This window comes from Eleutherodactylus coqui, unplaced genomic scaffold (assembly GCF_035609145.1).
Source record: "Eleutherodactylus coqui strain aEleCoq1 unplaced genomic scaffold, aEleCoq1.hap1 HAP1_SCAFFOLD_112, whole genome shotgun sequence".
Lineage (NCBI taxonomy): Eukaryota > Metazoa > Chordata > Amphibia > Anura > Eleutherodactylidae > Eleutherodactylus > Eleutherodactylus coqui.
In genome coordinates, this window is record NW_027101952.1 from 387501 (window position 1) to 408622 (window position 21122).

Consider the following 21122-nt stretch of genomic DNA (forward strand, 5'->3'; position numbering starts at 1 on the left):
GGGGTCCTTCGCGCTCGGGAAAACCGTCACGCGAAACAAAGGGGGCCGCGCCGCGCTCTCGGCCGCCCTGAGGCGGGAGAGCTCGGGTCGTTGTCGCTCGGCGTCGACCCCCGACGCCATCGCACGGTGCCTGGGAAAGGGCTGCATCCCTGAGCCACGCGTCCCCCGGAGTGCTCCCCCCGCAGGGGGCTCCGCGAGGTGTCGCGGCGGCAGGGTCGCTCGCCTTCTTCCGCCTCGGACCGTCTGTGCGAAGCCAACCTCCCGGCGGGAGGGTAGACCGAAGGGGGTCGCCCGTCCTTGTGACCCCGCGGAGGGGGCCAAGGGCGGGAATCTGGCTCGGGGGACGGGAGGGGCGCCCGCGCGTCCCCTTCCCCGTCGCCGAGAGCCGTACGCCAGCGTGTGGACCTGCTCGCCGGAGTTCGTCCGGGGCTCGGTAGGGGTGCTCGGCCCTTGAGGTCCTGCCCCGGACAGGGGCGCGGCGAGGGTCCCCTGGCCGCGTCGGCTCTCACGTCGACCCACTCTCTCGCGTGGGAAGGCCTCCGCCCGGCGTCTCGGAGGGGGGTCGCCCGGGCGGGCAAGCCGGCCAGCCTGCTGGCCCCGCGGCCTGCGCAGGCGGAGTGCGGGGGGGACTCTTGCTCTCGGTGGCTCTGCCCCAGGAGGGTGCGGGGTGGCGGCAGAGGGGAGGCCGCCGCGGGTGCTTCGAGTTTGAGAAATGCTCACTTGGTCAGAGACCGCACACCGCTCGTTCCCTTATATGCAAAAAAGGTGTTCGTCCTGACGTTTTGCGAGGCCTTATTTTACCGTCGTCGGCGCTATCAGGGGAAACACGCCCGCTCCTTCCGTCTCCCTGGAACCGCGCCTCGGCCCGGAGCGACCAGGATCACCCTCATACCGGTTCTCACGACATGCATCGACACTCGGTGCAACTCCAGCAGCCGCAGCTCCCACCGGCCCGGCCAGCCGGGTACGCCCCCCTGGCCGGCGCCTGGAGCGTTTGCACTTTGTCGTTTTTTTTCTCCAAGACTCCTCTCTGCCAACTGCTGTGGACTTCAGCGGCGGCTGCCGCGGGCTGTGCGCGGCCTCCTGGGGGTCCCGCCTGCCCGCGCAGGCAGCTAGGACAGGGTTATCAGCAAAGCCTGTGAGGCGCTCTCAGGGGGGGGCCTCCGCAGCCCCCCAAGGTGGCTTCGTACACCTCTTGAATGTTGGGGCCCGGCCGCTCGGAGAGCGGGGTCTACCCGGGCAGACAGCCTGTCGGCCCCGCGGCCTGGGCAGGCGGAGCGGGTACTCTTGCGCTCGGGGGCTCTGCTCGGCCCGGAGAGTTGGGTGCGGGGCGCCGTCGCCTCGCTGGAACCAGGGGCGTTGTGACGTTCGCACGCGCCTAGCCGCCGCCAGGACAGGCCGGAAAGGTTGAGCTGCATACGGATCTAAGCCGTTGCCCAAACTAACTCTGGCCCGTGTGACACAGCCGCGCGCGCGCTTTCCTACGACACTCGACCGCCGGGCTCCCTCGGCCTGGGAGGCACTCTCGGGGCAGGGGGCCACCGCAGCCCCCTTAAGGTGGCTTCGTACACCTCTTGAACGTTGGGTCCCGGCCGCTCGGAGAGCGGGGTCTACCCGGGCAGACAGCCTGTCGGCCCCGCGGCCTGGACAGGCGGAGCGGGGACTCTTGCGCTCGGGGGCTCTGCTCCAAGGAGCGAGAGCGGCCGCTCTGCACGGCCCGGAGAGCGGGGTGCGGGGCGCCGTCGCCTCGCTGGAACCAGGGGCGTCGTGACGTTCGCGCGCGCCTAGCCGCCGCCAGAACAGGCCGGAAAGGTTGAGCTGCATACGGATCTAAGCCGTTGCCCAAACTAACTCTGGCCCGTGTGACACAGCCGCGCGCGCGCTTTCCTACGACACTCGACCGCCGGGCTCCCTCGGCCTGGGAGGCACTCTCGGGGCAGGGGGCCACCGCAGCCCCCTTTAGGTGGCTTCGTACACCTCTTGAACGTGGCGCCCGGCCGCTCGGAGAGCGGGGTCTACCCGGGCAGACAGCCTGTCGGCCCCGCGGCCTGGGCAGGCGGAGCGGGTACTCTTGCGCTCGGGGGCTCTGCTCGGCCCGGAGAGTTGGGTGCGGGGCGCCGTCGCCTCGCTGGAACCAGGGGCGTCGTGACGTTCGCGCGCGCCTAGCCGCCGCCAGAACAGGCCGGAAAGGTTGAGCTGCATACGGATCTAAGCCGTTGCCCAAACTAACTCTGGCCCGTGTGACCGACACAGCCGCGCACGCGCTTTCCTACGACACTCGACCGCCAGGCTCCCCTCGGCCTGGGAGGCACTCTCGGGGCAGGGGGGCACCGCAGCCCCCCCAAAGGTGGCTTCGTACACCTCTTGAACGTTGGGGCCCGGCCGCTCGGAGAGCGGGGTCTACCCGGGCAGACAGCCTGTCGGCCCCGCGGCCTGGACAGGCGGAGTGGGGACAAGCCAAGGCTACCGGCGGGCCTCGGACGGCCAGGGGTGGAAGGGCTCCACCTCAAGGTGGCTTCGTACACCTCTTGAACGTTGGGGCCCGGCCGCTCGGAGAGCGGGGTCTACCCGGGCAGACAGCCTGCTGGCCCCGCGGCCTGGACAGGCGGAGCGGGGAACCTTGCGCTCGGGGGCTCTGCTCGGCCCAGAGAGTGGGGTGCGGGGCGCCGTCGCCTCGCTGGAACCAGGGGCGTCGTGCCATTCGCGCGCGCGCGCCTAGCCGCCGCCAGAACAGGCCGGAAAGGATGAGCTTCATACGGATCTAAGCCGTTGCCCAAACTACCTCTGGCCCCTGTGACCGACACAGCCGTGGCACGCGCTTTCCTACGACACTCGACCGCCGGGCTCCCTCGGCCTGGGAGGCACTCTCGGGGCGGGGGGCACCGCAGCCCCCCCAAAGGTGGCTTCGTACACCTCTTGAACGTGGCGCCCGGCCGCTCGGAGAGCGGGGTCTACCCGGGCAGACAGCCTGTCGGCCCCGCGGCCTGGACAGGCGGAGCGGGGAAAAGCCTAGGCTACCGGCGGGCGGGATCGACCGGGAAGCCGCCGTGGGGGAACACAAGTTGGACGCCTCGCGCCGTCGCGGACCACCGTCCTCCGTCTCTCGGGAAGGGGGGGCCGCCCGAGGCGCACGGGCCTCGGACGGCCAGGGGTGGAAGGGCTCCACCCCGAGGTGGCTTCGTACACCTCTTGAACGTTGGGGCCCGGCCGCTCAGTGAGAACGGGGTCTACCCGGGCAGACAGCCTGTCGGCCCCGCGGCCTGGACAGGCAGAGTGGGGAAAAGCCTAGGCTACCGGGCGGGATCGACCGGGTAGCCGCCGTGGGGGAACACAAGTTGGACGCCTCGCGCCGTCGCGGACCACCGTCCTCCGTCTCTCTCCCTCTCTCGGGAAGGGGGGCCGCCCGAGGCGCACGGGCCTCGGACGGCCAGGGGTGGAAGGGCTCCACCCCGAGGTGGCTTCGTACACCTCTTGAACGTTGGGGCCCGGCCGCTCAGTGAGAACGGGGTCTACCCGGGCAGACAGCCTGTCGGCCCCGCGGCCTGGACAGGCAGAGTGGGGAAAAGCCTAGGCCACCGGGCGGGATCGACCGGGTAGCCGCCGTGGGGAACACAACTTGGACGTCTCGCGCCGTCGCGGACCACCGTCCTCCGTCTCTCTCTCCCTCTCTCGGAAGGGAGGCCGCCCGAGGCGCACGGGCCTCGAACGGCCAGGGGTGGAAGGGATCCACCCCCCGCGGGAAGGGGACGCGCGCCGGCGCCCGGACGCGGGAGCGTTGACCCGGGGGTCTTTACTCCGCCGAGGGGTAGCCCGGAGAAGGAGCGAGACCGGCCGGCGGAGGTGGAACACCCCCTCATGCCTCGCTCCTTCTGGGGATAAAGCGCGTCGTCCGCGGGCCGCCGTCCCCTATCCCCGCCGCCCTGGACCGCCCCCGCCTCGGCCGGAGCCCGAGGGGACAGGCGGGGGGTCCTTCGCTTTCAGGAAAACCGTCACCAAACGTGGGGCCCGTGCCCCGCTCTCGGCCGCCCTGAGGCGGGAGAGCTCGGATCGCTCTCTCTCGGCGTCGGCCCCACCGACGCCGCCGCACGACGCCTGGGAAAGGGCTGCACCCCCTGCGCCACGCTTCTCCCCCGGAGTACTCCCCCCCGCAGGGGGCTCCGCGGGGTGTCCCGACACGCAGAGTCGCTCGCCTTCTTCCGCTGGGGACGGAAGGGACGCCCCCGCGCGTCCCTTCCCCATCCTCGAGAGCCGTACACGCCGAGGGTGAACCCGCTCGCCGGGGCGCCGGGGAGCAGGGCCCTTGTGGTCCTTCCCCGGACATGGGCGCGGCGAGGGTCCCTCGGCCGCGCCGGCTCTCCCGTTGACCCACTCTCTCGCCTTGGGTGGTGTGATGGAGGCGGCTGCCTACGCCTCAGCCCGGCATCTCGGAGGGGGGTCGCCCGGGCAGCCAGCCAGCCAGCCAGCCAGCCTGTTGGCCCCGCGGCCTGCACAGGCGGAGTGGGGACACTTGCGCTCTATGACTCTGCTCCCAGGGAGGTGGCAGAGGGGCGGCCGCGGTGCTTTGACTTTGAGCGGTCCCCACTCCAGCACTCTGAGAAATAGTCACTTTGTCAAAGACCGCACACCGCTCGTTCCCTTATATGCAAAAAAGGTGTTCGTCCTGACGTTTTGCGAGCCCTTATTTTACCGTCGTCGGCGCTATCAGGGGAAACAGGCCCGCTCCTTCCGCCTTCATGGAACCGTAGCTCGGCCCCGAGGGCCCAGGATTACCCTCATACCGGTTCTCACGACATGCGTCGACATCGGCTCAGCCCCGGCAGCCGCAGCTCCCGCCGGCCCGGCCAGCCGGGTCCGCCCCCCTGGCCGGCGCCTGGAGCGTCTGGACTTTGACGTTTTTTTCTCCAAGACGCGTCTCTGCCAACTGCCGTGGACTGCAGCAGGGGCTACCTCGGGCTGTGCCCGGCCTCTTGGGGGTCCCGCCTGCCCGCGCAGGCAGCTAGGACAGGGTTATCAGCGCTCTCAGGGGGGCCTCCGCAGACCCCCCACAGGTGGCTCCGTACACCTCTTGAACGTGGCGCCCGGCCGCTCGGAGAGCGGGGTCTTCCCAGGCAAGCCGCCTGTGGGCCCCGCGGCCTGGACAGGCGGAGCGGAGACAAGCCCAGGCTACCGGCAGGATCGACCGGCTGGCAGTCGTGGTGGAACAACGGGGACGCCTCGCGCCGCCGCGGGCCACCGTCCTCCGTCTCTCTCCCACTCTCGGAGGCAGGCCGCCCGAGGCCAACGGGCCTCGGACGGCGTGGGGTGGAAGGGCTCCACCCCAGGGGAAGAAAACACGCCCGCGCGCGTTTGCACAGTCTGCCCCGGCCCGGCATCTCGGAGGGGGGTCGCCCGGGCAGCCAGCCAGCCAGCCAGCCTGTTGGCCCCGCGGTCTGCACAGGCGGAGTGGGGACACTTGCGCTCTACGACTCTGCTCCCAGGGAGGTGGCAGAGGGGCGGCCGCAGTGCTTTGACTTTGAGCGGTCCGCACTCCCTTCTCAGCACTCTGAGAAATAGTCACTTGGTCAAAGACCGCACTCCGCTCGTTCCCTTATATGCAAAAAAGGTGTTCGTCCTGACGTTTTGCGAGGCCTTAATTTACCGCCGTCGGCGCTATCAGGGGGAACAGGCCCGCTCCTTCCGCCCTCCTGGAACCGTGCCTCGGCCCGGAGCGACCAGGATTACCCTCATACCGGTTCTCACGACATGCATCGATACTCGGCTCAGCCCCGGCAGCCGCAGCTCCCACCGGCCCAGCCAGCCGGGTCCGCCACCCTGGCCGGCCCGCCTGGAGCGTTTGGACTTTGTCATTTTTCTCAAAGACTCATCTCTGCCAACTGCCGTGGGATTCAGCAGGGGCTGCCACGGCTGTTCCCCGCCTCCTGGGGTTTCCTGCCCTGCAACACCGGAGGGTCAGGGGGGGTCTTGAGCAACTACTGGTAGGTGCACCTCGGGGGCCCTCTGCAGCCGCCCAGGCCACCCCCGCAGCCAGCACGCTGCTGCCAACAGCCCGCTTCCCCATGACCAGCCAGCCCCTCTGCATACATCTGCTGGGGGTGCTTTTTGGACTTCCCCCGTTTTGGCCTATGGGGAAAAGCCAGGGGGGAAACCTCCAGAGTCCTGCCGACCTCCTGGAACTCAAGCCCGGCCTGGAGCCACCGGTCTGTCCCCTTCCCGGTTCTCAGGGATTTTTTGGACTTGTGATTCTCGTGATTCGCCTCTTCAAACTTTGTTGGACTACAATGGGGGGCGACCGGCGGTCCGTGCCCAGCCTCCAGGGTGTCCTGCCCTGCAACACCAGAGGCTCGGGCAGGGTCTTGACCGACTACTGTTGGGCGCTCCTAGGGGGGCCCCTCCACACCCCCAGGCCCACCTCCAGGGCCTCCCTCCCGGCCCCTGGAGCAGCCAGCGCCCCCTCGCCGTCAACGCTCTCTCCCCGTTGGGACTTTGAAACTTTTCTGACCGTGCAAGCTTCGTCAAACGGCAAGGGGGGGCAGCCGGCGTTCTGTGCCCAGCCTCCTGGGGTCCTGCCGGGGCACATCGGAGGCTCAGCCAGGGTGTTGAGCCACCACTGGCAGGTGCACTCAGGGGGCCCTTCGCAGCCGCCCATGCACACCTCTGCAGCCAGCACACTGCTGCCAACAGCCCGCTCCCCGTCACCCGCCAGCCCCTCTGCATACATCTGCCGGGGGTGCTTTTTTGACTTCCCCCATTGTGGCTTATGAGGAAAAGCCAGGGGGAAAACCTCCAGAGTCAGGCCGACCTCCTGGAACTCCGGCCCGGCCTGGAGCTACTGGTTTGCCCCCTTCCCGGTTCTCAGGACATGCATCGACACTCGGCTCTTCCCCAGCCGCCGCAGCTCCCGCCGGCCCGGCCAGCCGGGTCCGCACCCCTGACCAGCGCCTGGAGCGTTTGGACTTTGTCGTTTTTTTCTCAAAGACTCATCTCTGCCAACGACTTCAGCAGGGGCTGCCACCTGCTGTTCCCCCGCCAATGGGTGTCCTGACCTGCAACACCGGAGGCTCAGGCGTGGTCTTGAGCAACTGCTGGTAGGTGCACCTCGGGGGCCCTCTGCAGCCAGCACACCGCTGCCAACAGCCGGCTCCCCGTCACCATCCAGCCCCTCTGCATACATCTGACGGGGGTGCTTTTTTGACTTCCCCCATTTTGGCCTATGGCGAAAAGCCAGGGGGAAAACCTCCAGAGTCAGGCCGACCTCCTGGAACTCCAGCTCGGCCTGGAGCTACTGGTTTGCCCCCTTCCCGGTTCTCAGGACATGCATCGACACTCGGCTCTTCCCCAGCCGCCGCAGCTCCCGTCGGCCCGGCCAGCCGGGTCCGCCACCCTGGCCGGCGCCTGGAGCATTTGGACTTTGCCATTTTTTTCTCAAAGACTCATCTCTGCCAACGACTTCAGCAGGGGCTGCCACCTGCTGTTCCCCCGCCAATGGGTGTCCTGACCTGCAACACCGGAGGCTCAGGCGTGGTCTTGAGCAACTGCTGGTAGGTGCACCTCGGGGGCCCTCTGCAGCCAGCACACCGCTGCCAACAGCCCGCTCCCCGTCACCATCCAGCCCCTCTGCATACATCTGACGGGGGTGCTTTTTTGACTTCCCCCATTTTGGCCTATGGCGAAAAGCCAGGGGGAAAACCTCCAGAGTCAGGCCGACCTCCTGGAACTCCAGCTCGGCCTTGAGCTACTGGTTTGCCCCCTTCCCGGTTCTCAGGAAATGCATCGATACTCGGCTCTTCCCCAGCCGCCGCAGCTCCCGTCGGCCCGGCCAGCCGGGTCCGCCACCCTGGCCGGCGCCTGGAGCATTTGGACTTTGTCGTTTTTTCTCAAAGACTCATCTCTGCCAGCTGCCAAGGACTTCAGTAGGGGCTGCCACCTGCTGTTCCCCGCCAATGGGTGTCCTGCCCTGCCACACCGGAGGCTCAGGCAGGGTCTTGAGCAACTGCTGGTTGGTGCTCTCAGGGGGCCCCTCCACACCCCCAGGCCCACCTCCAGGGCCTCCCTCCCGGCCCCTGGAGCAGCCAGCGCCCCCTCGCCGTCAACGCTCTCTCCCCGTTGGGACTTTGAAACTTTTCTGACCGCGCAAGCTTCGTCAAACGGCAAGGGGGGCAGCCGGCGTTCTGTGCCCGGCCTCCTGGGGTCCTGCCCGGGCACATCGGAGGCTCAGCCAGGGTGTTGAGCCACCACTGGCAGGTGCACTCAGGGGGCCCTCCGCAGACGCCCATGCACACCTCCGCAGCCAGCACACTGCTGCCAACAGCCCGCTCCCCGTCACCCGCCAGCCCCTCTGCATACATCTGCTGGGGGTGCTTTTTTGACTTCCCCCATTTTGGCTTATGAGGAAAAGCCAGGGGGAAAACCTCCAGAGTCAGGCCGACCTCCTGGAACTCCGGCCCGGCCTGGAGCTACTGGTTTGCCCCCTTCCCGGTTCTCAGGACATGCATCGACACTCGGCTCAGCCCCGGCAGCCGCGGCTCCCGCCGGCCCGGCCAGCCGGGTACGCCACCCTGGCCGGCGCTTGGAGCGTTTGGACTTTGTCATTTTTCTCAAAGACCCATCTCTGCCAACTGCCGTGGGCTTCAGCAGTGGCTGCCGCGGGCTGTGCCCGGCCTACTGGGGGGTCCCGCCTGCCCGCGCAGGCAGCTAGGACAGGGCTCTCAGCAAGGGCTTGGAGGCGCTCTCAGGGGGGGGCCTCCGCAGCCCCCCAAGGTGGCTTCGTACACCTCTCGAACGTTGGGGCCCGGCCGCTCGGAGAGCGGGGTCTGCCCGGGCAGCCAGCCAGCCTGTCGGCCCCACGGCCCGCGCTGGCGGAGTGGGGACACTCGCGCTCGATGTCTCTGCTCCCAGGGAGGCGGCAGAGGGGCGGCCGCGGTGCTTTGACTTTGAGCGGTCCCCACTCCCTTCTCAGCACATTGAGAAATAGTCACTTTGTCAAAGACCGCACACCGCTCGTTCCCTTATATGCAAAAAAGGTGTTCGTCCTGACGTTTTGCGAGGCCTTAATTTACCGCCGTCGGCGCTATCAGGGAAAACGGGCACGCTCCTTCCGCCCTACTGGAACCGTGCCTCGGCCCGGAGCGACCAGGATTACCCTCATACCGGTTCTCACGACATGCATCGACACTCGGCTCTTCCCCGGCAGCCGCAGCTCCCGCCGGCCCGGCCAGCCGGGTCCGCCCCCCTGGCCGGCGCCTGGAGCGTTTGCACTTTGTCATTTTTTCTCAAAGACTCATCTCTGCCAACTGCCCTGGGCTTCAGCAGTGGCTGCCTCGGGCTGTGCCCGGCCTCTTGGGGGTCCCGCCTGCCCGCGCAGGCAGCTAGGACGGGGTTATCTGCCCTCTCAGGGGGGCCACCGCAGCCCCCCAAGGTGGCTTCGTACACCTCTTGAACGTTGGGCCCGGCCGCTCGGAGAGCGGGGTCTGCCCGGGCAGCCAGCCAGCCTGTCGGCCCCGCGGCCTGGGCAGGCGGAGTGGGGACCCTCGCGCTCGATGACTCTGCTCCCAGGGAGGTGGCAGAGGGGCGGCCGCGGCGCTTTGACTTTGAGCGGTCCCCACTCCGCACATTGAGAAATAGTCACTTTGTCAAAGACCGCACACCGCTCGTTCCCTTATATGCAAAAAAGGTGTTCGTCCTGACGTTTTGCGAGGCCTTATTTTACCGCCGTCGGCGCTATCAGGGGAAGCGGGCCCGCTCCTTCCGCCTTCCTGGAACCGTGCCTCGGCCCCGAGGGCCCAGGATTACCCTCATACCGGTTCTCACGACATGCATCGACACTCGGCTCAGCCCCGGCAGCCGCAGCTCCCGCCGGCCCGACCAGCCGGGTCCGTCCCCCTGGCCGGCGCCCGGAGCGTTTGGACTTTGTCGTTTTTTCATCCAACACTCTCCTCTGGCAAATGCCATGGACTTCAGCGGGGGCTGCCGCGGGCTGTTCCCCGCCTCCTGGGTGTCCTGCCCTGCAACACCGGAGGCACAGGCACACTGCTGCCAACAGCCCGCTCTCCATCACCCCCCAGCCCCTTCTGCATACATCTGCCGGGGGTGCTTTTTTGCCTCCCCCCATTTTGGCCTATGGGGAAAAGCCAGGGGGAAAACGTCCAGAGTCAGGCCGACCTCCTGGAACTCCAGCTTGGCCTGGAGCCACCGGTTTGTCCCCTTCCCGGTTCTCACGACATGCATCGACACTCGGCTCAGCCCCGGCAGCCGCAGCACCCGCCGGCCCGGCCAGCCGGGTCCGCCCCCCCTGGCCGGCACGCCTGGAGCGTCTGGACTTTGTCGTTTTTCCTCCAAGACTCGCCTCTGGCAAATGCCATGGACTTCAGCGGGGGCTGCCGCGGGCTGTTCCCCGCCTCCTGGGTGTCCTGCCCTGCAACACCGGAGGCTCAGGCAGGGTCTTGAGCTACTGCTGGTAGGCGCACCTCGGGGGCCCTCCGCAGCCGCCCAGGCCACCTCCGCAGCCAGCACACTGCTGCCAACAGCCCGCTTCCCCATGACCAGCCAGCCCCTCTGCATACATCTGCTGGGGGTGCTTTTTTGACTTCCCCCCTTTTGGCCTATGGGGAAAAGCCAGGGGGAAAACCTCCAGAGTCAGGCCGACCTCCTGGAACTCCAGCCCGGCCTGGAGCCGCCGGTCTGTCCCCTTCCCGGTTCTCAGGACCTGCATCGACACTCGGCTTAGCCCCGGCAGCTGCAGCCCCCGCCGGCCCGGCCAGCCGGGTCCGTCCCCCTGGCCGGCACGCCTGGAGCGTTTGGACTTTGTCGTTTTTCCTCAAAGACTCATCTCTGCCAACTGCCGTGGGATTCAGCATGGGCTGCCGCGGGCTGTGCACAGCCTCCTGGGGGGGTCCCGCCTGCCCGCGCAGGCAGCTAGGACAGGGTTCTCAGCAGGGGCTTGGAGGCGCTCTCAGGGGGGCCTCCGCAGGCCCCCAAGGTGGCTTCGTACACCTCTTGAACGTGGCGCCCGGCCGCTCGGAGAGCGGGGTCTACCCGGGCAGCCAGCCGGCCTGTCGGCCCCGCGGCCTGGACAGGCGGAGTGGGGACACTCGCGCTCGATGACTCTGCTCCCAGGGAGGTGGCAGAGGGGCGGCCGCGGCGCTTTGACTTTGAGCGGCCCCCACTCCCTTCTCAGCACATTGAGAAATAGTCACTTTGTCAAAGACCGCACACCGCTCGTTCCCTTATATGCAAAAAAGGTGTTCGTCCTGACGTTTTGCGAGGCCTTAATTTACCGCCGTCGGCGCTATCAGGGGAAACAGGCCCGCTCCTTCCGCCTCCCTGGAACCGCGCCTCGGCCCCGGGGGCCCAGGATTAACCTCATACCGGTTCTCACGACATGCATTGATACTCGGCTCAGCCCCGGCAGCCGCAGCTCCCGCCGGCCCAGCCAGCCGGGTCCGCCACCCTGGCCGGCACGCCTGGAGCGTTTGGACTTTGTCGTTTTTCTCAAAGACTCATCTCTGCCAACGACTTCAGCAGGGGCTGCCACCTGCTGTTCCCCGCCAATGGGTGTCCTGACCTGCAACACCGGAGGGTCATGGGGGGTCTTGAGCAACTACTGGTAGGTGCAGCACCTCGGGGGCCCTCTGCAGCCAGCACACTGCTGCCAACAGCCCGCTCCCCGTCACCCCCCAGCCCCTCTGCATACATCTGCCGGGGGTGCTTTTTTGACTTCCCCCATGTTGGCCTATGGGGAAAAGCCAGGGGGAAAACCTCCAGAGTCAGGCCGACCTCCTGGAACCCTAGCCCGGCCTGGAGCTACTGGTTTGCCCCCTTCCCGGTTCTCAGGACATGCCTTGACACTCGGCTCTTCCCCAGCCGCCGCAGCTCCCGTCGGCCCGGCCAGCCGGGTCCGCCCCCCTGACCGGCGCCTGGAGCGTTTGGACTTTGTCATTTTTTTCAAAGACTCATCTCTGCCAAGGACTTCAGCAGGGGCTGCCACCTGCTTTTCCCCGCCAATGGGTGTCCTGCCCTGCAACACCGGAGGCTCAGGCAGGGTCTTGAGCAACTGCTGGTAGGTGCTCTCAGGGGGCCCCGCCACACCCCCAGGCCCACCTCCAGGGCCTCCCTCCCGGCCCCTGGAGCAGCCAGCACCCCCTCACCGTCAGCACTCTCTCCCCGTTGGGACTTTGAAACTTTTCTGACCGTGCAAGCTTCGTCAAACGGCAAGGGGGCAACCGGCGTTCTGTGCCCGGCCTCCTGGGGTCCTGCCCGGGCACATCGGAGGCTCAGCCTGGGTTTTCAGCCACCACGGGCAGGTGCACTCGGGGGGCCCTCCGCAGCCGCCCATGCACACCTCTGCAGCCAGCACACCGCTGCCAACAGCCCGCTCCCCATCACCAGCCAGCCCCCTCTGCATACATCTGCCGGGGGTGCTTTTTTGACTTCCCCCATTTTGGCCAATGGGAAAATGCCAAGGGGAAAACCTCCAGAGTCAGGCCGACCTCCTGGAACTCCAGCTCGGCCGGGAGCTACTGGTCTGTCCCCTTCCCGGTTCTCAGGACCTGCATTGACACTCGGCTCAGCCCCAGCCGCCGCAGCCCCCGCCGGCCCGGCCAGCCGGGTCCGCACCCCTGGCCGGCACGCCTGGAGCGTTTGGACTTTGTCATTTTCATGACTTGTCTCCTCAAACTTTGTCCGACTGCAAGGGGGGCTGCCGCAGTCCGTGCCCAGCCTCCAGGGGTTGCCCCTGGAGCAGCCAGTAACCCCCTCGCCGTCAACACTCTCTCCCCATTGGGACTTTGAAACTTTTCTGACCGTGCAAGCTTCGTCAAACGGCAAGGGGGCAGGCTGCGGTCTGTGCCCGGCCTCCTGGGGTTCTGCCCGGGGACATCGGAGGCTCAGCCAGGGTTTTGAGCCACCGCTGGCAGGTGCACTCAGGGGGCCCTCCGCAGACGCCCATGCACACCTCTTCAGCCAGCACACTGCTGCCAAACACCCGCTCCCCATCACCCCCCAGCCCCTCTGCATACATCTGCTGGGGGTGCTTTTTTGACTTCCCCCATTTTGGCCTATGGGGAAAAGCCAGGGGGAAAACCTCCAGAGTCAGGCCGACCTTCTGGAACTCGAGCTCGGCCTGGAGCCGCCGGTTTGTCCCCTTCCCGGTTCTCAGGACCTGCATTGACACTCGGCTCAGCCCCGGCAGCCGCAGCCCCCGCCGGCCCGGCCAGCCGGGTCCGCCACCCTGCCCGGTGCCTGGAGCGTTTGGACTTTGTCATTTTCATGACTTGTCTCCTCAAACTTTGTTCAACTGCAAGGGGGGCTGCCACGGCTGTTCCCCGCCCCCTGGGTGTCCTTCCCTGCAACACCGGAGGCTCAGGCAGGGTCTTGAGCAACTTCTGTTGGGTGCTCTCAGGGGGCACCTCCACACCCCCAGGGCCTCCCACCCGGCCCCTGGGGCAGCCAGCACCCCCTCGCCATCAACGCTCTCTCACCGTTGGGACTTTGAAACTTTTCTGACCATGCAAGCTTCGTCAAACGGCAAGGGGGCAAGCGGCGGGCTCTGCCCGGCCTCCTGGGGTCCTGCCCGGGGACATCGGAGGCTCAGCCAGGGTGTTGAGCCACTGCTGGCAGGTGCACTCAGGGGGCCCTCCGCAGCCGCCCAGGCACACCTCTGCAGCCAGCACACTGCTGCCAACAGCCCGCTCCCCATCACCCGCCAGCCCCTCTGCATACATCTGCCGGGGGTGCTTTTTTGACTTCCCCCGTTTTGGCCTATGGGGAAAAGCCAGGGGGAAAACCTCCACAGTCAGGCCGACCTCCTGGAACCCTAGCCCGGCCTGGAGCTACTGGTTTGCCCCCTTCCCGGTTCTCAGGACATGCCTTGACACTCGGCTCTTCACCAGCCGCCGCAGCTCCCGCCGGCCCGGCCAGCCGGGTCCTCCCCCCTGGCCGGCGCCTGGAGCGTTTGGACTTTGTCATTTTATTCAAAGACCCATCTCTGCCAACTGCCGTGGGCTTCAGCAGTGGCTGCCGCGGGCTGTGCACGGCCTACTGGGGGGGGGTCCCGCCTGCCCGCGCAGGCAGCTAGGACAGGGCTCTCAGCAAGGGCTTGGAGGCGGTGTCAGGGGGGCCTCCGCAGCCCCCCAAGGTGGCTTCCTACACCTCTCGAACGTTGGGGCCCGGCCGCTCGGAGAGCGGGGTCTGCCCGGGCAGCCAGCCAGCCTGTCGGCCCCGCGGCCTGGACAGGCGGAGTGGGGACACTCGCGCTCGATGACCCTGCTCCCAGGGAGGTGGCAGAGGGGCGGCCGCGGTGCTTTGACTTTGAGCGGCCCCCACTCCACAGCACATTGAGAAATAGTCACTTTGTCAAGGACCGCACACCGCTCGTTCCCTTATATGCAAAAAAGGTGTTCGTCCTGACGTTTTGCGAGGCCTTATTTTACCGCCGTCGGCGCTATCAGGGGAAACGGGCCCGCTCCTTCCGCCCTCCTGGAACCGCGCCTCGGCCCGGAGCGACCAGGATCACCCTCATACCGGTTCTCACGACATACATCGACACTCGGCTCAGCCCCGGCAGCCGCAGCTCCCACCGGCCCAGCCAGCCGGCTCCGCCACCCTGCCCGGCACGCCTGGAGCGTTTGGACTTTGTCATTTTCATGACTTGTCTCCTCAAACTTTGCTCGACCGCAAGGGGGGCTGCCGCAGTCCGTGCCCAGCCTCCAGGGGTTGCCCCCGGCCCCTGGAGCTGCCAGCACCCCCTCGCCCTCAACACTCTCTCCCCGTTGGGACTTTGAAACTTTTTCTGACCGTGCAAGCTTCGTCAAACGGCAAGGGGGCAGGCTGCGGTCTGTGCCCGGCCTCCTGGGGTCCTGCCCGGGGACATCGGAGGCTCAGCCAGGGTGTTGAGCCACCGCTGGCAGGTGCACTCAGGGGGCCCTCCGCAGCCGCCCATGCACACCTCTTCAGCCAGCACACTGCTGCCAAACACCCGCTCCCCATCACCCCCCAGCCCCTCTGCATACATCTGCTGGGGGTGCTTTTTTGACTTCCCCCATTTTGGCCTATGGGGAAAAGCCAGGGGGAAAACCTCCAGAGTCAGGCCGACCTTCTGGAACTCGAGCTCGGCCTGGAGCCGCCGGTTTGTCCCCTTCCCGGTTCTCAGGACCTGCATTGACACTCGGCTCAGCCCCGGCAGCCGCAGCCCCCGCCGGCCCGGCCACCCGGGTCCGCCACCCTGCCCGGCGCCTGGAGCGTTTGGACTTTGTCGTTTTTTCTCCAAGACTCGCCTCTGGCACATGCCATGGACCTCAGCGGGGGCTGCTCCCCGCCTCCCGGGTGTCCTGCCCGGGCACATCGGAGGCTCAGCCAGGGTCTTGGGCCCCTACTGGTAGGTGCACTTTGGGGGCCCTCCGCAGCCGCCCAGGCCCACCACTGCAGCCACCACACAGCTGCCAACAGCCCGCTCTCCATCACCCACCAGCCCATTGCATACATCTGCTGGGGGTGCTTTTTTGCCTCCCCCCGTTTTGGCCTATGGGGAAAAGCCAGGGGGAAAACCTCCAGAGTCAGGCCGACCTCCTGGAACTCCAACCCGGACTGGAGCCACCGGTCTGTCCCCTTCCCGGTTCTCAGGACATGCATTGACACTCGGCTCAGCCCCGGCAGCCGCAGCTCCCGCCGGCCCGGCCAGCCAGGTCCGCCCCCCTGGCCGGCACGCCTGGAGCGTTTGGACTTTGTCATTTTTTCTCCAAGACTCGCCTCTGGCACATGCCGTGGACTTCAGCGGGGGCTGCTCCCCGCCTCCTGGGTGTCCTGCCCGGGGAACTTCGGAGGCTCAGCCTGGGTCTTGGGCCCCTACTTGTAGGTGCACTTTGGGGGCCCTCCGCAGCCGCCCAGGCCCACCCCTGCAGCCGCCACACAGCTGCCAACAGCCCGCTCTCCATCACCCCCCAGCCCATTGCACACATCTGCCGGGGGTGCTTTTTTGACTTCCCCCATTTTGGCCTAAGGGGAAAGGCCGGGGGGAAAACCTCCAGAGTCAGGCCGACCTCCTGGAACTCCGGCCCAGCCTGGAGCTACTGGTTTGTCCCCTTCCCGGTTCTCAGGACCTTCATCGACACTCGGCTCTTCCCCAGCCGCCGCAGCTCCCGTCGGCCCGGCCAGCCGGGTCCGCCCCCCTGGCCGGCACGCCTGGAGCGTTTGGACTTTGTCATTTTCATGACTTGTCTCCTCAAACTTTGTCCGACTGCAAGGGGGGCTGCCACGGCTGTTCCCCGCCTCCTGGGTGTCCTTCCCTGCAACACCAGAGGCTCAGGCAGGGTCTTGAGCAACTTCTGTTGGGTGCTATCAGGGGGCCCCTCCACACCCCCAGGCCCACCTCCAGGCGCTCCCCCCGGGCCCTGGAGCAGCCAGCACCCCCTCGCCGTCAACACTCTCTCCCCGTTGGGACTTTGAAACTTTTCCCGACCGTGCAAGCTTCGTCAAACGGCAAGGGGGCAACCGGTGTTCTGTGCCCGGCCTCCTGGGGTCCTGCCCGGGCACATCGGAGGCTCAGCTTGGGTTTTCAGCCACCACGGGCAGGTGCACACAGGGGGCCCTCCGCAGCCGCCCATGCACACCTCTGCAGTCAGCACACTGCTGCCAACAGCCAGCTCCCCATCACCCGCCAGCCCTTCTGCATACATCTGCTGGGGGTGCTTTTTTGACTTCCCCCATTTTGGCCAATGGGAATATGCCAGGGGGAAAACCTCCAGAGTCAGGCCGACCTCCTGGAACTGCCGCCCGGCCTGGAGCCTCCGGTTTGCCCCCTTCCCGGTTCTCAGGACCTGCATTGACACTCGGATCTTCCCCGGCAGCCGCAGCCCCCGCCGGCCAGGCCAGCCGTGTCCGCCCCCCTGGCCGGCACGCCTGGAGCGTTTGGACTTTGTCATTTTCATGACTTGTCTCCTCAAACTTTGTTCAACTGCAAGGGGGGCTGCCCCGGCTGTTACCCGCCTCCTGGGTGTCCTTCCCTGCAACACCGGAGGCTCAGGCAGGGTCTTGACCCACGACTGTTGGGTGCTCCTAGGGGGCCCCTCCACACCCCCAGGCCCACCTCCGGGGGCTCCCCCCGGCCCCTGGAGCAGCCAGTACCCCCATCGCCGTCAACACTTTCTCCCCGTTGGGACTTTGAAACTTTTCTGACCGTGCAAGCTTCATGGGACGGCAAAGGGGGCAGGCTGCTGTCTGTGCCCGGCCTCCTGGGGTCCTGCCCGGGCACATCGGAGGCTCAGCCTGGGTCTTGAGCCACCACTGGTAGGTGCGCTTTGGGGGCCCTCCGCAGCCGCCCCGGGCCACCCCTGCAGCCAGCGCACTGCTGCCAACAGCCCGCTCTCCGTCACCAGCCAGCCCCGTCTGCACGCATCTGCCGGGGGTGCTTTTTTTGGAGAAATACTGTCACTTTGTCAAAGACCGCACACCGCTCGTTCCCTTATACCCCGACAAGGTGTTCGCGCTGACGTTTTGCGAGGCCTTATTTTACCGCCGTCGGCGCTATCAGGGGAAACAGGCCCGCTCCTTCCGCCTTCGTGGAACCGTGGCTCGGCCCGGAGCGACCAGGATTACCCTCATACCGGTTCTCACGACATGCATCGACACTCGGCTCAGCCCCTGCATCCGCAGCTCCCGCCGGCCCGGCCAGCCGGGTCTGCCCCCCCTGGCCGGCGCCTGGAGCGTTTGGACTTTGTCGTTTTTTCTCCAAGACTCGCCTCTGCCAACTGCCAAGGACTTCAGCAGGGGCTGCCACGGCTGTTCCCCGCCTCCTGGGGTTCATGCCCGGGCACATCGGAGGCTCAGGCAGGGTCTTGAGCAACTACTGTTGGGTGCTCTCAGGGGGGCCCCTCCACACCCCCAGGCCGACCTCCAGGGGCTGCCCCCGGACCCTGGAGCAGCCTGCACCCCCCTCGCCGTCAACACTCTCCCCCCGTTGGGACTTTGAAACTTTTCTGACCGTGCAAGCTTCGTCAAACGGCAATGGGGGGCAACCGGCGTTCTGTGCCCGGCCTCCTGGGGTCCTGCCCGGGCACATCGGAGGCTCAGCCTGGGTTTTCAGCCACCACGGGCAGGTGCACTCAGGGGGCCCACCGCAGCCGCCCAGGCCCACCCCTGCAGCCACCACACAGCTGCCAACAGCCCGCTCTCCGTCACCCCCCAGCCCCTTCTGCATACATCTGCCGGGGGTGCTTTTTTGACTTCCCCCCTTTTGGCCTATGGGGAAAAGCCAGGGGGAAAACCTCCAGAGTCAGGCCGACCTTCTGGAACTCCAGCTCGGACTGGAGCCACCGGTTTGTCCCCTTCCCGGTTCTCAGGAGATGCATCGACACTCGGCTCAGCCCCGGCAGCCGCAGCACCCGCCGGCCAGGCCAGCCACGTCCGCCCCCCTGGCCGGCGCCTGGAGCGTTTGGACTTTGTCGTTTTTTTCCCCAAGACTCGCCTCTGCCAACTGCCAAGGACTTCAGCAGGGGCTGCCACGGCTGTTCCCCGCCTCCTGGGGTTCATGCCCGGGCACACCGGAGGCTCAGGCAGGGTCTTGAGCAACTGCTGTTGGGTGCTCTCAGGGGGCCCCTCCACACCCCGAAGGCCGACCTCCAGGGGCTCCAGCCCGGCCCCAGGGGCAGCCAGCACCCCTTCGCCGTCAACACTCTCCCCCCGTTGGGACTTTGAAACTTTTCTGACCGTGCGAGCTTCATCGGACGGGAAGGGGGCGACCTGCGGGCTCTGCCCGGCCTCCCGGGGTCCCTGCCCGGGCCCCGTGGGAGGTACAGGCAGGGTTTCTCACCTACTACCCGTAGGCACTCTCAGGGGGCCCTCCGCGCCCTCAGGCCGCCCTCCCCGGGCTTCCCCCGGGTCCGCGGAGCAGCCCGCCACCCCTCGCCGCACTGTCTCTCGCCCCCCGTCGGGACTTTGAAACTTTTCCCCCCGTGCAAACCTCACCGGGGGGCAGAGGGAGAGACCTGCGGGCCGTGCCCGGCCTCCCGGGACTCCCTCCGGGCAGCGCGGGCGGCTCGGACGGGGTTTTCAGCGAGTGCTGGGGGGGGGTGTCTTCGGGGGCCCCCCGCGGGCCCCCCGGGGCACCTGCGCGGGGTGGCCCCTGCTGCCAGGCACCCACTCCCTATCGACCATCCAGCCCCCCTACATACATCTGGCGGGGGTGCTTTTTTGAGTTCCCCCATTTTGGCAACTTGGCACCTCCTATGGGGAAACCGGCAAAATCATGCCGACCTCCTGGAACTCCGGCTCGGCCTGGAGCCGCCGGTTTGTCCCCTTCCCGGTTCTCAGGCATTTTCGGACTTTGTCATTTTTTCAGCACTCTGTCAATGCGGCCAGCGGGAGCTGCCGCGGTCTGTGCCCAGGCACCAGGCACTAAAAACGGACACAGTCGGAGGGTCAGGGGGTGTCTTGGCCAGATACTGAAAAACACTCAGGGGGTGCCCAGGCACCAGGCGCTCCAAACGGACACAGTCGGAGGGTCAGGGGGTGTCTCGGCCAGATACTGAAAAACACTCAGGGGCGCCCGGAGGCTGCACAGGGCCACCCCAGGCCGCTCCCCCGGGCACCCGGGCGGCCATATTGGCGGCTGAGACCCCCTCTTCAGCGAACGCCAGGGGGCGCTCAGGGACACCCAGGGGCTGCTCAACTCGCCCCAGGCCGGCCTCCCTGAGGCGGGCACATTAGCGGCTGAGACCCCCTCTCCACCAATGACCGGGGGACGCTCAGGGACACACGGGGGCTGCTCCACTCGCCCCAGGCCGGCCTCCCTGGGGCGGGCACATTAGCGGCTGAGACCCCCTCTCCACCAAAGACCAGGGGGCGCTCAGGGACACACGGGGGCTGCTCCACTCGCCCCAGGCCGGCCTCCCTGAGGCGGGCACATTAGCGGCTGAGACCCCCTCTCGACCAAAGACCGGGGGGCGCTCAGGGACACACGGGGGCTGCTCCACTCGCCCCAGGCCGGCCTCCCTGGGGCGGGCACATTAGCGGCTGAGACCCCCTCTCCACCAATGACCGGGGGACGCTCAGGGACACACGGGGGCTGCTCCACTCGCCCCAGGCCGGCCTCCCTGGGGCGGGCACATTAGCGGCTGAGACCCCCTCTCCACCAAAGACCAGGGGGCGCTCAGGGACACACGGGGGCTGCTCCACTCGCCCCAGGCCGGCCTCCCTGAGGCGGGCACATTAGCGGCTGAGACCCCCTCTCGACCAAAGACCGGGGGGCGCTCAGGGACACACGGGGGCTGCTCCACTCGCCCCAGGCCGGCCTCCCTGGGGCGGGCACATTAGCGGCTGAGACCCCCTCTCCACCAAAGACCGGGGGGCGCTCAGGGACACACGGGGGCTGCTCCACTCGCCCCAGGCCGGCCTCCCTGGGTACCCAGGCGGGCACATTAGCGGCTGAGACCCCCTCTTCAGCAAACGCCAGGGGACACTTAGGGACACACGGGGGCTGCTCCACTCGCCCCAGGCCGGCCTCCCTGAGGCGGGCACATTAGCGGCTGAGACCCCCTCTCGACCAAAGACCGGGGGGCGCTCAGGGACACACGGGGGCTGCTCCACTCGCCCCAGGCCGGCCTCCCTGGGGCGGGCACATTAGCGGCTGAGACCCCCTCTCCACCAAAGACCGGGGGGCGCTCAGGGACACACGGGGGCTGCTCCACTCGCCCCAGGCCGGCCTCCCTAGGTACCCGGGCGGGCACACTAGCGGCTGAGACCCCCTCTCGACCAAAGACCGGGGGACGCTCAGGGACACACGGGGGCTGCTCCACTCGCCCCAGGCCGGCCTCCCTGGGGCGGGCACATTAGCGGCTGAGACCCCCTCTCCACCAAAGACCGGGGGGCGCTCAGGGACACACGGGGGCTGCTCCACTCGCCCCAGGCCGGCCTCCCTAGGTACCCGGGCGGGCACACTAGCGGCTGAGACCCCCTCTCGACCAAAGACCGGGGGACGCTCAGGGACACACGGGGGCTGCTCCACTCGCCCCAGGCCGGCCTCCCTGGGGCGGGCACATTAGCGGCTGAGACCCCCTCTCGACCAAAGACCGGGGGGCGCTCAGGGACACACGGGGGCTGCTCCACTCGCCCGAGGCCGGACTCCCTGAGGCGGG